General features: G+C 28.0%; 1 protein-coding gene across 4 annotated transcripts in view; it reads right to left on the reverse strand.

Moving 5' to 3' along the window:
• The window catches only part of LOC148301989 (trehalase-like), a 37,670-nt gene that overhangs the window by 9,588 nt on the left and 8,141 nt on the right, over window positions 1-19,941 (reverse strand). The window contains exon 1 of one of the 4 annotated variants that reach the window (XM_088272318.1): window positions 6,991-7,088. The exons of 2 other annotated variants lie outside the window; for them this stretch is intronic. The gene's annotated coding sequence lies outside the window, so the exon portion shown is untranslated. Of the gene's footprint in view, window positions 1-6,990; window positions 7,089-19,941 lie in introns of those variants that run through there. One more of the 4 variants, XM_088272319.1, reaches the window with a different exon arrangement.

The raw sequence follows: 19,941 nt of genomic DNA on the forward strand, positions 1-19,941 counted from the left end.
GTTGCATTTATAATTTACCTTGCTTATAATGTACAAGGTTTATTGATCATAAAGTGAATTTTTGTTTATAACTTTTTTTAAATGTTTTACATATTTTAATCTTTGTACAAAACAGGAGGAGTAATCTAGTGTGGGCCAATCGGGAACTTCTCAGCATTTGCTCATTTGGGAGGAAACCACGTAAACCTCCTCAGGAAAATCCAGACTGTTGACTGTCAACAGACCTTCCGTTCCACTAGAAGAGGGTTCGGCATTTTGTATCCTAGCTTGGTTTATGGTACCAATGTCCTTCATTATTTTTATCGTGTCGTTTGAAAGAGAAAAAAAATCGTTTATTCTGAATGTGTTTTCAAATCACATTTTAATATTTATAATCTTTATCTATACCACTTATTATTGTGGGTCAGTCCGGTTAAATGGGGAAGAAGGAAATAGAAAATACACATTTCTAATACGATTCATTTCACAATGCTCGTGAAGCTATGAAAGTATTTAAAATCTTTAAAACAAAAATCCAATCGAAAACAGTTTAAAACAGACGTCAAAGAGCGAACTGTCCGCATGAGAAATTTTAGTATTCCGTGTTTTGCTGTTAATTTCAACAGATGGCACTGGTTTTACAGTAGAAAAGGTTGTTTAAAAAATGTTTTTCGCTGTCACAAGTAAACCATTTGTAACAATTTTATTAATACAAAAATAAATAGATAAAAACACGCACGTATTTGAATACAACGTTGTTTCAAAATTTCACGACGTTGCATTCAAAATACGCAAATAAAAGCAATCGCTGAATAGCTTCAAGAGAATTAAGGTTTTGAACAAATAAATACTGACAGTTTTATTTGTTAAGAAAATTTTACATTTTTACCAAATTTATTTTCTGATTGTTTTTAGATATTTTTAAAATGCTATTTTTTCGTCGTTGAAAATTTGATTTCAATAGAATTTCTAAAAAATAATCTCCAAAAATTCTACATAAAAAGCATGCATTTACCGTAATTGCAACAGTTTAAATACGGACGCTCTATTTGTTAAATCAAAGATTTTTATACAAAATGGTTTCATTAATTTTTGACTTCTACTTATATAATGAATAGGGGAAGAATAAAAACCAAAAACGACATTAATTTACAAGTTACAAAAATACTTGTATTTTATATTTTTCCAGATAAATAAAATTCTTCAATACTTTAAGAATAATTAAAATTCTATAACAATTATATGATAAAACCATTAAGGCTAAAATTTCCAATAAATTTTTCGCGGCAGATTATCGTCTGTATTTATCTATTTTTGAACAAAATGGATTTCCTTCGTGGTTAATTTCAAAAGATAGTAGATACTAAATGAAGAAGGGTGCGAAGAATTCAAGGGTTATCTACGGTAACTGTCAATGCTGGAACAGGAAATATACCAGAAAAAAAAATAGAAATTCGAAGTGCTTTTTTTTCGAAAAAACATTACTCTAAAAGGCTTACCAACAGACCGAAATTGGCCAGTAAAGTACGGTCATTAGCGTCAACTAGATGAAAATCAAGATATAAAGAATGAAGATATGTTTACGCCCTTTAAACGTTATTATTGATATCGCCAATAAGGAATAATATTAAGAATAATAATACTTCATTTCGTATTGGTAAAAAAATCTAATACTTAATAATTCATCTTTCCAACATGTGTTAATGATTAAAATAACACCGCGTCAATACGATGCAGTGCCCTATACACCATCGGGTGTGGATAGGGGTAAGAAGAAGAATAAATATATATAAATTTATATATATATATATCTATATATATATATATATATATATATATATATATATATATATATATATATATATATATATCTATTTATATATATATTGTATATATATATATATATATATATATATATATATATATATATATATATATAAATATATATATATTTATATATATATATATATATATATATATATATATATATATATATATATATATATATATATATATATATATATATATATATATATATATATATATATATATATATATATATATATTTATATATATATATATATATATATATATATTTATATAAATATATATATATATATATATATATATATATATATATATATATATATATATATTTATATATATATATGTATATATATATGTATATATATATATATATAAATATATATATATATATATATATATATATATATATTTATATATATATATATATATATATATATATATATATATATATATATATATGTATACATATATATATATATATATATATATACATATATATATATATATATATATATATATATATATATATATATATATATATATTTATATATATATATATATATATATATATATACATATATATATATATATATATACATATATATATATATATATATATATATATAAATATATATATATATATATATATATATATATATAAATATATATATATATATATATATATAAATATATATATATATATATATATTTATATATATATATATATATATATATATATATATATATATATATATATAGTACGTGTAAACATTGATTTGATATGTCTATTGCAATTTACTTTCTCATTTTTATATAGATACGAGTATTTATAACAGCGTTTATTTTTCCTTTATGTCGAATGTTTTTAATTCCTTGCGTATTATCCCAGTGTACTGCAGTGAATCAAAACATCTGAATATCATTGATTAGATATGTTATAATTTCAACAATGAGTCTTTACAAAAAAATTATATGCAGCCTTGCAACATGTGTTTATAATATCTACTGTTAAGTCACCATTCGGTTCACCTATAATAAGAGTCGTAATTTATTATTTATTTCAAAAAGTATTAAAAAATCGGCAAAATTATCTTTTCTGCACAGATTCTTATTGGTTTTTGTTACAGTCTTCAATCCTGCATATGATTTTTTTTTAAAACCTCTGGTATTTCAAATTTAAACATGATATTAAATATCAATAGTATGTCCTTGATCAACTGAATTAAACCGATCAAGAGGCTGAAAAAAAGCTGCAAGATTATTACATCACTATTCTGGTTTTATTGAATATCGTATATTGTATAATATACCATTTTTTCATATGATACTCGTATGTAAATGCCATTTATAAAATAATTGATATTCGAAGTATGTAGATCTTTTTTTGGCACTTTTTTCACATTTAATTTTTATCTTTTTTTTCGAATATAGGCATATTTTACAGGGATATTAAATATATACAAATATACATTTGCATAAATATTTATATATATATATATATATATATATATATATATATATATATATATATATATATATATATATATATATATATATATATATATATTTATATATATATGTATGTATATGCATATATTCTATATACATACATACACACACAAAATTGCTTTTAAAATTACATATATGTGTTTTTATATAAAGATGATGATGATTTATTTACAAAATTTCCAGGTTAATTAAATAAATAAAAATTGCAAATTAAATGTAAACGAGGGCAATTAGTGTAGTTTTTTTTTTAACTACACAAAGTGTTTTAAGAGAGAGTGGTCGTATTATGCATAATTCCGCATGAAAATTATACTAACAATCTCTTGGTCCTTCATTTTTTCAGTATGCAAAACTCAAAAATAATTTCAGTCATACTAGTCTGTCTACCTACTTATGTGTTAGCTTTTTGGGTGTCTCCCCCAAGTACCTGTAACTCCACTTAAATAAATACAAGGCAATACGGCATGTGTCGGAAAATACAGTCGTAAAAGTTCGGCAACTTTTGTTGAGATTTTTGTTTATTTAGTTTAGTGTATACCGTTTCATTTTTATATTGAATAATAATTGTAATATAAGGCAATACAGCCCTTTGTCGCAAGATACAGTCGCACCAGTTCGGCAACATAATTTAAGATTTTTTTCATACTTATTGTAATACACCATAAGGCAAACAGCTCTCTGTCGGAAGATACCGTCTGATCAGTTAGGCAATGAAAGTTGAGAATTTTTTGTTTGTTTATTAAGTTTAGTGTATATCATTTCATTTTTATATTACACAATTATTGTAATATAAGGCAATACAGCCCTCTGTCAGAAGATGCAGTCTTACCAGTTCGGTAATTAAAAATGAGAGTTTTTTTAGTTCATTTAGTTTAGTGTATTTCGTTTCAATTTTATATTACATAATTATTATAATACAAGATAATACAGACCTCTGTCGGAAAATACAGTCGCACCAGTTTGACAATTAAATTTTGTATTTTTTAATTTACTTAGTTAAGTATGTACCATTTAATTTTTTACCACACAATTATTGTAAAATAAGGCAATAAAGACCTCTGTCGGAAGATAAAGTCACACCAGTTCGGCAACTAAAGTTGAGATTTTTTTTGTTTATTTCGTTGAGTGTGTATTTTAATTTTTACATTACATAATTATTGTAATATTAAAATCTGCCTGATGTAACTAGTCGGCGAAGTCCTTTTTTGCCATAATTATATTTTCATTTAATTTATTCAAAAATACAATAACAACTTAAGTACGAAAGAAAAGGAAAAAAAAAGTAAAATTATTAACATATTAACTATTGATCGTAAACCCATTCCTATATTTAACCTTTGCACCATATTTTGAATTCCCGTCTTACTTACATTCGTCACAAATCAATTGAACTTTTTCAGAAGAAAAGTACATATACATACAGTATCGAACAGATAAATTGAAAAACTTTTTTTCGTATTTTCAACACCCTCTAAAAAATGTTTAGAGGGTGTTCCTCGTATTATGGACCAAGGCTGCTTATTTCAGTGACTAAGATGATGAATAGCGAGAAGTATCACCCAATTTTACTGGAAAAAATACTACAAAAGATACAAAAACGAAGGTCAAATGGTAATGGAATATTTCAGTAGGATTTAACCCTCTGCCACAAATCCAAAAAATGATGAAATTTTTCACAAAAAAACAATGAACTATGTTGGACTGGTCAAGAATTTTGCCAGACATAAAACCTATTTGAAAATCTATCGGCAATCTGTAAGAATCGGCTCTCCAAAATTGATTGCACTACGGTGAAAAAGCTCATTTTGTCCATAATTCAGGTATGGTTTTGAGACGAAAAAATGGCATCCTCGTGCCAAAACCTTATATAATAAATGCCAAGAAGAGTAAAATCTTTGATTAATCCTAAATGAGATCATATTAAATATTAATTTGTGATATAACTAATAAACAAAACATTTTACAAAACTTTTTACGAATATACAACAACAACAAAAATTGTTTCAATTAATTTGTTCGATACTATATATACAACACATTAGTATTTCATCATATCGTTACTCAACTTTACTACCCATAGTTATGCAACTATATTTAATGATAATGTATCTCATAATTATTTTTTAATATCTATTTTATTTTACATGACGCCAGGCGCTCAACTGCAAAACTGGCGTCTAGGGCTCGATTCCCGCCGAATGCAAGACAAATTCAAGAAATATTCGTTTTCAATTAGTTGAGGTCCTTATATTGTCTATATCTCATAATTCTTATCCTCATCTTTCTATCCAACTGAACGTATGGAATTCAATTTTAACAATCTGTTAACACTCAATATTTTGTTTAATTGTCCGCCTCCATAGTGTAGTGGTTAACACATTTAGATGCCATAGTGATCCCGGGTTCGATTTACCCCGAAAATTGGGGTAAAAATAAATAGAAGTTGTTTTTCTCTCGAATATTTAATTCATATTATATTATCCTGGACTAGCACATGAAGCGCAGGACTGATCAACTTCCCTTCATATAAAAAATTATCAATTCAATCTGATGCAGTACCCTATGCACAATTGGGTACAGGTAAGGGTCAAAAGTATTTAAATTGACAAAATGCATTTATTTTTTTAATTAATTCATTTAAAAAAAACTCATTAATAGTTTTATCTTCGAGAACCCACTAACGGACAAATTAATTTTCAAGATTCCCTCTTGATAGTAAATGTTCGAAAATCCCGGTTGGTCCTTATCTTCCTTGTAAAGAGCACCATCTCATGAATAATTTGTCTTCCATCAGTTTCGGTACATTCCCGTTAATTCTGTTGACAGCGTATCGAATGGGAATTGCCCGTTGTCAATTAGACGATCCTACACGACTCTATTCATAACTCAATCAAAACGGAATAAATTAAATTATAAATACATTCATTCGATCGAATAATGCGAGAACGATAGCGCTTGAGACGATAACTATAAGACAAGGGCTCGTTATAATATGAACGTCAATATGCCGACTATATTCCTCAGGAGACTCGTACATATTACACGAGCTTATAATACGGGTACGCAACCTTGTGTGCCCTATCCATTGCTGTTATTCTCCTTATCCCTTTTTAATTGCTAGTTATACGCGGCCACGGGTTGCTTTGGATTAGTCTTGTTATTGGAAAATAAATAAAATAGTGCACATTTCACAATGCTTATCAATGAATATATTAAGAATCTATGAAACAAAAATGCATTTAGCATCTGGCAAGAACAAGTGTCCACCATGAGTATGTTTAGTTTTCAATGTGCTGCTGTTACGGTCAACAGATGGCGCTGCCAATGCGGTCAAAAAAGCTGTTCTTTTAAACATTTTTTACCTGTCACATCGATATGAAAACACGCACATATTCAAAGTTGTGTCAATATTTCAATGTAATCGGTAAATTAGTTCAATAGATTTAAATTTTCGAACAAACGATCATTGATGATTTTCACTTACCATAGTTTGCAGAATTATACGACAAATCACATCACCCCTTCTTAAAAAATAAATGGAAACAGTTTCCTAGGCGTTTTACCGTTCATGACGTTCGTTTATCATAACATTACATTGCTTACAATTTTATGTTCTCCGATAGTGTCAAATGCACATTCAAATCAAATAATACAAAACAATAATTGAACATTCACCTGAAGTTTTTATATGAGTCGAGGTAATTTTATGGCTCCAATTCAACACAAGCACTGCACACGTTGACTAGACGCGAAGAAATATAACAATTGATTACTTTTTTCGAATATTTATAGAGTAATTTATTCTTGTGATGATAATGCGTTATCAGTGAGAGCTGCGCTCGCGTTTGCGTCTACACATACAACCGTATAGTATATCAATCTCACATACCCGACAAGGAAATTCTAGTGCCGTTAAAAGTTTGAAAAGGTGTTTTATTACAAGCTCACAATCTGTCAATCCCCCGAACCTTTTGTAGGACCAAAAAAAACTTACACATCGTACAACAAAAAACACATCAAACCATTCTGTTTTGGGATTGGACAAATCCTAGAGCTTTTAGAAAGCACATCAAAACTTGGCTTAACTGCTTTCCAAAACTTTGAAACCATTACCGCACGATTTGAGAATACTCTCACAGCACCAAACAGCTGCTGTAATTCTCATAAAAGTCAAATAAAACAAAATTGCTTTCCACCGCACTTTTATTAGGCTAAACAATACACCTTTACTAATGCTAGTAAAAGAAGAGAGTTTCTTTTTTTTATTTATTTATTTTATGTTATATTTGTCAAGAAGATATATCGTTGAATAAAAATGGAAATATATATTAAATGTTTCCATTTTGAATAAACGATATTTCTTTTAAAATAAAATGTATTAATTGTTTGTCCGCCTCCGTAGTGTAATGGTCAGCACGCTCGGCTACCGTTCTGGAGGTCCCGGGTTCGATTCCCAAGGGGGGTAAAATAAATATAAGTGAATTTTTCACTGAAATATTTATTCAATATTATTACCCTGGACTGGTACCTGAAGCGGAGGGCTGATCACCTTTCCTTCATGTGTAAACGATCAAGATAACACTGCGTTTATATGACGCAGTACCCTATGCATCATTGGGGTGCGGATAAGGGTTTTATTTTTATTATTAATTGGTGTTTTTAATCCGGTTTAGATCGTGTGTACAGACGAGACAGTCGACAAATCGTCAGCAGTGGATATTCAGGATGGAGTGCGGCGTAAATTTGATACCGTGTTAAATTCCACGATTTAAGCATTTTCTCAATTCACTTCACTTAATTTTCTTACTCAAAATATTACTTGTTATGTAATCTTAATTTTACAAAATGAACTATCTTCATCAAAAACATATTATATATACACATATAAACTAAGTATTGGATATATTAGCGGTTCTCAATGTATGGTCCGCGGAGCCCTGGGACTCCCCGAAGTATCTTCGAGGGCTCCGCCGCGATCAAAAACAGTTCACAAAACAATTTTGCTTTTACCAGTAATTATTTTGATATTGTATGTTGTTTATATTCTGTTGTAGAAGTCAGCAATGTATAATATATCTATATGTGTGTATGATTTTCATCAAATGATTATAAATAATTAAAAAAACATAAATCCAGGTTTTGCTTTCTGTTGGAGCTCCGTAAAATATTAAGAGTATCAAAAGGGTTCCATCGCCAAAAGTGTTTGAGAATCGCTGGCATACAATTTTTTTTATTTATTTATGTAATACATTGTTCTTCACATAGTAATATTAGTATGATAACGTTCGAAGGAAAACACGATATATTTTCGCGTGAAGGTAGTTAAATTATAAATATAATTATAAAACTCGGTAAAAAGTATCATATTACCACAATATTTTTTATAGATTTAGCATTAACTTTGTAGTACAATACAATAAAATCAATCAAAATTATCGCACAATTTAAATCAACATTTTTTTTTACAATTCACTTTTTTTTATATGTAGGTACTATGTATAAATATGTATATTTTTAAAAATATGTAAGTATTTTTTTATGAATGGAGGAAAATAATTACGTTAGGCATTAAATATACAAATAGTCAATTTATCTTGCGGACAGTTGAAAAAGAAAAAGAAAAAAGAAACAAATAAACTGACATATTCTAGGGTCGGTCACATTCCAAGAATGCCTGAAGAAAAACGAGCCTGTCAAATTAAAGGATTGAGATCGTGAAACAGAAAATAGCCTGCGGGCTCTTAGAAACCGTATTGTCCTGGTGATTTACAGCGAATAGAAGGATATCATCGGACAGAACTATGAACTAAGGATAATAAAGGGTTGTTGTCCACAGGAAAGGGAATGTTAATTGCCAGCATTGAAATGAGGAAAAAAAGTACGTTTTTAAATTGAGATAACAACAACAAAAATATGGATGGTTCTTTTCCATTTTCATTTTACTCTCTTGTCAAAAGTAAAAAAAAAAATTAAGATGAGGATAACGCACATATAAAAAAAATAACTACCGCGTCATTTTGCCACGAATGTGTTTAGGCCAATCGGTAAGTATTTCGAAGTTTGATAATTCGAATATAGCAGTTTTCAGAGTCATTGGTAATTGAAAGTGTATTGTTCAAATAAACTTACCATCAAGTCACTTTCCCGCAGGTATACCATAGGCAAGAAAATAGAACGCCACACCACTCTATCTTTGCAAACAATATTTGCCTCTTTCAAGTTCATGTGTCTTTATATACGCACCCGTCGATTATTCTCGAACCCTGACCAGTCCACGCCCAAGTATTAAAAATACTTGATTACGTCATGTTTTAATTTTTTATGTTTGATTTTCAAGAGTCAAACCCTGTTGCATACGTGGCTTTCTGGAATTAAGTCAATTTTTCGTTTGTTCCTAAGAGTAGAACTTATAATAATCAAAGGTTTATAAAACAGATCAGAGTGTGGAAGGGAGCTTTCTTTGTTTACCGGTAAAGCTTCTTCCACTTTTCATAAATTTGAAGCGTCAATTCTTGACCTACAGATACCTCAACACTTAGACCCTTGACTTGGCCAGATTAAAACATTTGAGTCATTCAGTTCAACAAGTCCTTGACCACTTTCGACCTTTACTTACATTCACACCGGTCTACTTTACTACTATTTCAAATATTCTCTCGTTATCCATTCACTCTCTATGGCCAGACATTCCTTAAGACCCTTTTAAATCTTCTCAATTACACATTTCTGAGACATACATTTCGTTCAGACCTCTCCATTCATAACTCTACTATTTATGGATTGTGTAAAAAAATTGCGAGTGCTCATATAACAAAACTTTTTTCAATTATTGTATATCTTAATAGGTCATTTAAAAAGTCTATGTGGTTTTTTGTCACTAGATGATGTTGATGCCCATATATCAGCCAACACGCACCCGATTGTTTTGAACGAACATATGCTTAAAAGGAGACATTTTAGTCTACTTGAAATAATTGAAATGCTTTTGTAAAAATTTATATTGATTTAATTAATGAAATTTATGAATAATTACGCTATGTGATGTTTTTTTCTATAAAAAGGGTAAAAACGTAGGGAATTTTTTTGTTAAAAAATGTACCAAAAAACCGCACACACTTTTTTTATGGCCCTATATTTACTTATTAATCGGTCACTAAAAGAGTTGAATGTTTGTTTTATGTACTTTTGTTTTTGAAAAGGAAAATAATAAACAACATTTTAGAGTGGAATTGATATTTTTAGATTATAAACTCATATTTTAAAATCAAATAACTATAAATGTATTATCTGAAATTCAATTTCATTTTCAAAATTGTTTCCAAAAAGCAACGAATGATACTAAAAAATATAGAGCATTTGGGTGCGTTATATATTTTGTTCATTGTATTGGATATATGCAGTGTATGAAATAAAATGTATATTTAACGATTTGTAAATTTAAAAATTTTAATTTTTTTAAATGAAATTCACATTTAAACTCATGTTTAATTTATATTAAATGATGTTGAAGCTGTGCCAACGTAAAATACCAGGGCGTTTTTTTTATTATTTAAAAATTACGTGAATAATATCAGTAAATGCCAGTAATGATGTGTAATAAAGGGTTTATCAATAGTGCAGCCTATCAAGCAACCTCATTTTGCCCAGACCGTTAAAAACATGAATTGAGTATTCAAGTTGTGTTATATATCTATCTGCTGATAAGACGTACAATTTTCGTTAGAAAACATAGATTTGCATACAATAGTACGTATACTTCAATATATAGAGGAAGTCATAAATATGCAGCTCAATAAACAGTTAAGCTTGTGTAATTAAACAGTTAAACAGAAGTGTATCAAAATATATTTAAAAAGGAAAAGTGAAAAATGTAGCTACGAGTAGATGTAGCGAAAGTACGAAGTATGAACATGGTGATTTTAGATATATTTCTAGAGATGTTAAGATTTTTCGTGGAATTATTTATTGCCGACAAAGTCGAAATTTATCTGAAATGAATCACTTGTTATATACAAATTACGAAGGCTTTTAAAAATTGTTTTGTTTAATTATATACAACATTTTTTCTGAGATTTTTTATGAGTTCAAATGTTTTAAAGTTCACTTGTACTTGATAAATCTCGTTTAAACTCGCAAAACGATATAATAATCTATCAAAGCTGAAAATTAAATGAATAAAAATGTGACCGTGAAGATAGAATGAATCACAAATTAGCTTCAATATTTGTTATAATGTAAAACACCTCCAAGGAAATCCATAGACAGTATTTTCTCTGTACAAGTCTGTTTAAAAATTGGGGGGATGAAAACAGATATTTCCCGTAATCAATCTCTGTAAAAGTGACCGTTTGTGAAAAAAAATTAATATCACTGTCAATTTTATGTATTTTGTAACGTTCGTATTCTTATAAAGTATATATTTTTGATTATTTTTATATTTACTATAATAAGTTTTGCAACTGGATTATAATAATTCGTTACGTATGTATGTATGAACAAAAACTACAATTTTCAACGAAACTGGAATCAAAATATCTTAAAGAGAACCAACATTTTAATTATTATTCACCTGAATTCTATTATAAATTCATTTATTTAAATAAAATTGAAAACGGTTTATCTTTTGTACTCAATTACAAGTAGTGGATAATTATTTGCACTACAATTTAACGAGTGGGTCTATTTTAGTCTCAAAACAGGTAACAACTGATTATTAGATAAACTTCAAACGGTGAGTAAATAAAAACATTGTCAATTGGCAATTTCCCAGTAAAAAATATGTAAGTTCTTTATAGAAAAAACAAAAAACATTAAAAAAGAAAATAATAACAAGGAAATATATGCATATATCGTTAAAAAAAGAAAAAAACCTGAATTCAGTCTTAAATTGCCAATCAAATTTAATTTCATTTAAGTTAAAGTTTTCAACTGTGATTAATGAAATTCGTTTTATTATTTTTGTCTCACTAGAATGCTAGAACAATTATTTTTTAGTCATGACTTAAGAGTTTTGCAAAGCTTATGCTTGGATTAACAATTTATAAAAAAGAGTTCTGAAGTGTTTCTAGTTTATAGTGTATTCACTTCGAAGAAGTATAAAAAGAGGTTTTCACATTTTAGATTAAAAAATCTGACACAAGAGATTTAGTATCCTTTGAATATTAAAATTGCATTAAATAAATATTCAAGCGACGGAAACGGAACTAGAAAAGGGGTTTTTCCTGGCAGATGAAACAGTATCCATTATAATTAATTATTGTTTTCATTGGAATACAATCGAATCTATGCAGGTATCCGTCAATCGAAATCACGGTCATCTAGCAAAACATTTTGCATATTAATTAATTTAGTAACAGTCTTTGTTTTGCATTTACCAGTATAGCCACAAATAATACTATGGCAAATCAAAGTGGTCGGTTGTAGCTTGATTTATTAATGTGATAACTTTTAGACACTTAGGGCGTCAATTTCAACGGATAATTTACACTTTAACATTATTGATTAGATTTTCTTCTTTTTGATCTAAATAAATTCGTTGAAAATGGAACTTTAACTTCTCGACAGTATAGATCGGCTAACGGTTCAAAGTATCAGTCATTAGAAATAAAAGCCCATAAGAAAATTGAAATTTATCTTCACTAGATATATAATGTGTTATCTATCTACTATAATCGATCATATGGTGTACAAAAAATTCCAATCTCTCTTGCTTTTGTTTAATTTCCAAATAATAAGTTGATAAAAGTTATGGTATTTTACAGAATTCAAAATGCAGAGTAGTGAACACAAAGAAGGATGATAGTGAAGGTGTTTGATTACAAAGACACAACGAAACGTAGTATTAGAAACTCTTAACTTGTAAACAAATATGTATAAAATTTAATATTAAGAATTGTACAAAAAATTTACATAAATGAAATAAAACATATCAACATAATAATTTTATAAACGGGTGTCAAATTTTTTGTATACTTTTTTGATCCAATTTTAATAAAAAAAAACATTATAAATCTTTAAAGATTTTTGTGTATAAAAAGTACTGCGAAAATAGTTCATTGGGATATCATTATTTTTCTCTCTTTTATAATTATTATTAAATACATATGATTAATATATGTATATGGGTATCTGTTATTATGGACGATGGCGCCATAGAAATATTGACACGCACGTTCATTTCCGGGAGGTTTATTATTATTATCCACAGAAAACAACACATTGTGTGGACATCACACTATCCCGCGCATAACAGAATAAATCACTGCACCATTCCCTAAAATAATAAAAAAGATGAAAACGTTTTTGTAGAGAAAAAAATACTGATTTTCTGTATCGGTAATTCTGAAGAAGAAAAAAATAAACTAATACCTTATTGTATACATAACACTGTACCTAAAATAAGTAATTCCACTTTCCCTCATGAGCATTATTTAGAAGTACGTGTGTTGCTATAACTTTCAACAGATGGTGCTGCCACTTTAGTAAAATTATGTTTTTAAAAAAATACCGTCTTTTTCATCTGTTACATTTTGTTAGATTTAACGTTTGTACTGACGTTTCTTGGTGGAACTGCATTTTATATACTAAATATGTAAATATAGTTTTTTCCACATAAATTTTATTTGACAAGTGACTGGGTTTCATCTTGACTGACATAAAGATTGATAAAAAAGACGCACATATTTCAATTCACCGTTGTGTAAAAAACTCAAGGCAATGGCTGAATAATTTGGAGAGATTTAAGATTTTAAACAAACGAGCATTTACATTTTTAATTATTAAGTCGTGTACTTTTTTACAGACTCCTTTTAAAACATAGCTTTTATTATTCCACTGAGAAATAATGTATCTATAACATCCTTTGATTTGCCTTCAGTTGGCCAATCCGCCACCCCGACCACGAAGACGCCATTAAACAATGTAATATCAGGATTAGGGAACTTATTCTCCTCGTGCAAACGGCCTACTGTTACTTCCTAGACCCCGGGCTTATGTCGGTAAGACCATTAACTCGTTTATTTAAGGATACGTTGAGATTCTTTGAAAAGTGCAGACAAACAAATGGATTTAGGGGTAAGATTGATGGAAAACATACGAATTAAATATTTATATATATATATATATATATATATATATATATATATATATATATATATATATATATATATATATATATATATATATATATATATATATATATATATATATATATATATATAAAAATCTATCAGCGGAAGCTAAACTGGCAGTACACAATGGAGTTCTGGTTCCAACCCTTATGTATGGAAGCGAAGCATGGAGTTGGCAAAAGAAGGATGAAAGCAGACTGAATGAGGTGAATGTAGTTGGAAAAAGAAGCAGAGGACGACCGAGGAAAACTTGGCACAATCAGGTATGTCAAATACTTGAAAGCGGCCGGGTCAGGAGTCATAATAATCGTCGGGTATGTATGAGGAGATGCATGAATGTAGAAGAGACAAAGAATGTTTGCAAAGACAGAGTGGTGTGGCGTTCGATTCTCTCTGCCTACCCCTGCGGGGAAGCGGCGTGATGGTTAGTTAGTTAGTTTTTTATATATATATAAATGTATATATATATATATATATCTGTATATATATATATATATATATATATATATATATATATATATATATATATATATATATTTATATATATGTGTATATATATATATATATATATATATATATATATATATATATATATATATATATATATATATATATATATATATATATATATATATATATATATATATATATATATATAAATATATAGTATGCTGTAAAGCTGTGTACTGTTTCATAATTCATGAAATAAATCTCGGGTTGAATGCATGTAATATGTAAATTAAAACGATGAATGATAAGGAGAGTGTTAAATGCATATTTTTTCACTGTGATACTCCTAAACCGTAAAAACTCATTTATTTTTTCTACAAATAAAGACAAGATAGATTAGATATAATTGTTATCATGAGAATTATTTATATCATAAAAGACTTGTAATGATAATTCTTTATGAGTAGAAAAAATTAGGTGAAGGTCCGCGACCTGCAAGTAAAAAATATTTATTTTTAATCAGAGAATTTTACAATCATGGTCAACTGGAATTAAATGTAGCATTTAAATGCATCTTCCTTGTATTCTTTATTTAATTACGAGTGCATGTACAAAATGAGAGCAATGTCGCATTTAAATGTTATTCTACATGATAGTTTACAAATCACATTATTATTGTGAATACAATAAGGACATTTTCATTTAACATAGTGTACGTTATTTGTCATTATATAAAACCATATCCGACAATTTTCTCACAGGTAAACGGACTTATGATGCATTTTTCATTCAAATTGATCATTGGCATCACACCAACATCAACCTCGGGTATTTTAAAAAATAACTTTGATTAGTTTATATAATAAAAACAACCAATTCTCAACACCTCGACATGTTTCAAACTCGTATACAAAACTAAATAAAATTATCAGAAGTTCACAAAAAAGACAATTCTTCATTCCTTAATACATTTTAAACTATACAAAACTGACAAAATCCTACTTAAGCTCACTAATCGCTAAGTCATGGATTTTTTTTAAAGTAGACAGTTTTTAATATGAATAAGTCCTGTGGAAGAAACAATGTGCAGTTGAAATATAAGAAAATCGTCGGAAACGGAATTTTTATTGTTTGAAAATATCTTTAAAATAACATTTTAAACCTGACAATTCTCTCATTTCGTATATACTCGTACAACATACTTTAATAGAGAATTCAAGGAAGATATAAAACGCGATATTGAAATCCAGTCACCCTTAAGTTTAAAATATATATTATCACGGTAGCGGTTAAAACGATGATGTTGGACTCCTGAAAATCTGGATGCAATCTGCCAACCCCCTGTGTAGATTGCAAAAGAAAAAGTGTTTTATTTCACTAACGCAATTTCAAATCTCCGAGTAACTGGCCCATCATGAAAACGCATCATTAAATTTTGATTAAGGAATTCTACAAAAATAGAAAAGTATTAGTTTCGCTGTTACTTATAGATCATTTTGCTATTTGATTGGTTCTTGTGAATCATCTTTCACGTATATATATTTTTTTGGTGTAAAATTATGTTTAAAAAGCCCTTATTCTAATACGTCGATAGTGAGATAATTTTCAGAATTTCTCAATCCATAGCGTGTTTTTAGCTGTTATTCCAGCATTTTTAAACTTTCAAAGTACAAATACGATCTAAATTCTTAAATATTATGTTAAATGTTAGCAAATGTTTAATGTAATTGCTGAGAAGGTCTGGCAAATATCTGTCCGAAAATCTATTGCTTAACCATAATTTAAGACGTAATGTCGAGTTAATTTCTTGATATTACGGGGGCTTGTACAGTAGAAAATTAACTCGCGAGATATGTTCTCTGGATGAGGTCCAGAAGGACCTATTAGTGTACAAAGCACCTAGCAGATATGAAACTAAACCCAAACCTGGAAATGAGTCCCAGAGGACTAAAGAGATAAAGGGCGAATTGGTTCGCTGAAATATCTTATAGTTTACCCTGTGTTTACAAAATATGAATTGGAAAGAAATATTCCAGTTCTTAAATATAATTATTTTTTTTCAAACTAAACTGTTGTATTTTTTTAGCAAAATCGCTTGAAATTATATTTTACCAACGACGCACAGTGTGCGGAATTTAAAGATAAGGCATGCTTTAAAAACATGGATAAAACTAAATTCATTTAATTTGTATTTAAGTTTTACTTGGTAAATACTATTTTCCATGAATTATTTTTTCCTTGGCGTTTTCGCATTCATCCCTGTGATTTTTAATGTATTCATTTAATGTTTTTAATGTAATTGATTTTTTAATAGCTCGGGGTGGAATATACGTATAATAACGTCTTGAATTTTACTAAACTTAGGATGATTTTAATAAATAAACATATATCATTTATTCAAAATTCATACAAATCATGAGCAATCCGTTACAATTAACCCGTTAAATTTAGTAAATGTAACTGATAATACCTGCCTATTTATTTTTTATTGGTTTTTTAAATACTATTTTCACGCCCGTCATTATTTTGCTTCAGACAACAACTGTGAGGTTGACAACCGATGAAAGTATTGTAAATCTTATTAACATTTACTTTGTTATTTAGGCTCTCGCTAAAACTTATTTTATAAATTTATGAATCTGTAGTAGACACAGTTTAATTTTATAGATTTAATGGTTTTCATGTTGTTATTTACTAAACACCGCTTTGTACTGACTATCTTATTTGTAATTTCATTTATTTTGAATGTTTTAAAATTATTTTATCTGGTATAATTGTTGAAAATTTATCGTTTTACTTTTACTTTATTTTTTAATTACCTGTCAATAGGAGGAGTGTTCTGCTACAACTAGTATTTTTAATTAAAACTATAATATTGTAATTATTCTAGGTAAATATTACAAGTATTTATGTCTTCTCGGAACTGGTGTAATGTATTAATCTATTTTTTGTATATATTATCAACTTATAAACATTTTTTTTTATTTCTAATATTTGTACTTGTTTACTTTATTCCATTAGTATCCTGAAAGCTAAATTTAAATTGTGTTTTATAGATGATTAAATTATTACAATGTTTTTTCGATCTTTTCATAAATAATTCCACTTTTTGAAACTGAGTTTCAATGTGTAAAGTTATTCGTGTTTTTTATTCCGAGCACTGGGTGACGTCCGACCGTCATTGCACTCAAAAAAGCGTCTGCAGTATTGCACAAAATGTGCTTTTTTCGGCTTCTATTATTTTGAATGCAAATGTTATTACTTTTTGAATGTTAGTTCTTTCAAACGTTATTTCTAAATTGTTTTTAAAACAAGGACGATTTGATTTTAAAAATCATTTAATGAATATGGACTGCACTTGAAATTTGGTCACATTTTTTCTCAGTGCGTAATGTGATCGAGATAATTTAATAATGATGTTTTTCGCATACGGGCGACCTCTGGGCGTTGTCCCCGGCATAATGTAATTGATAAAACTTAATCACGCAATGGAATGCGCTTCCCCTATAACTATCTGCAGTTTGGATTTCCGATCACGTACTATATTTCCTTCCTCAATATTCGTGGTCGATTCCAAGGTATCCGCCATGTTTCATCCCATCCCATTATATCGAAGAATCACTAGTTCGACGGTTGGGATAATTTAAATATATATACGTATTTATATATATATATATATATATATATATATATATATATATATATATATATATATATATATATATATATATATATATATATATATATATATATATATATATATATATATATATATATATATATATATATATATATATATATATATATATATATATATATATATATATATATATATATATATATATGTTTATATATATATATATATATATATATATATATATATATATATATATATATATATATATATATATATATATATATAGAATTTCTGCCTGCGTAGTGTAATGGTCAGCCCACTCAGCTACCATTCTGGAGGTCCCGGGTTCGATTCCCAGCGGGGTCAAATAAATATAAGTTATTTTTTAACCCTAATATTTATTCCATATTACCCTGGACTGGTACCTGAAGCGAAGGGCTGATCACCTTTAATTAATGTTTTAACGATCAAGATAAAACGGCGTTTATATGATGCAGTACCCTATGCATCATTAGGGTGCGGATAAGGGTTTGAAATGAAATATAGAAAGAAAATTTAATATATTATATATTTAAATATAAATATACGACAAAATTTTCAACTCGGTGTTCTCTTTTTCCCTATTATAAAATATCCATAAAATAAATCTAATTTTGCAATTGACAAACGAATGTAAAAAAATGTATTATTTACAGCACGATTATGTATTTATATCAGTCGATGGTCGGACATTGACACCTCGTACCCCCAAGAGACAAGGTTCCAACTATCAATTATTTTTTTACAGTGATGTAAAATAGATCCAATTTTAATAAACCATAACGCACATTTCTTCTACGGTATTTACTAAATACTTTTCATAATAATAGTGCACCAAAATAACAAATACTTGTTAAAATAAAACATTACCGCAAACAGAAGTGTTAAAAATTTTATTTTAAAAAAAGTGCTAAATTTACATTTAAACTAATAAATATTGTATTATTAGTTCGTGATTAAAATTCAATTTTTAAATATTAATCATTTTTGTCACTTGGGTGTCCACCATGAAGATTTAAAATATCCCATGTTTGTAAAAACAGTGCTAATGAATCAATTATAAACAAATAATACAAAACAAAAATAAGTTATTCATATTTTGAAATATTATGGAATTATAAAGTTATCGTGATGAAATCAAAACCCAATTTTCTCAGAAAAATAGTAAAACAAGTTGGATCCTTTAAGTAGTTGGAACGTTGGTACTCTAGGGATACGACCTCGAAACAGATTTTTTTGTATAGAATAGCATTGAAACTTTTTCGAGTACGTAGCGTGTTTTTTGTATTGAACGTACATAACAAATGTGCCATGAGTTATTAATGTTTGACCACCGGTGTGTTATTGCCAACTTTTATAAATTATAATCAA

Source organism: Brachycentrus maculatus, unplaced genomic scaffold (assembly GCF_059751285.1).
Source record: "Brachycentrus maculatus isolate JH-2025_06_01 unplaced genomic scaffold, ASM5975128v1 h1tg000494l, whole genome shotgun sequence".
In the NCBI taxonomy this organism is placed as follows: Eukaryota; Metazoa; Arthropoda; class Insecta; order Trichoptera; family Brachycentridae; genus Brachycentrus; species Brachycentrus maculatus.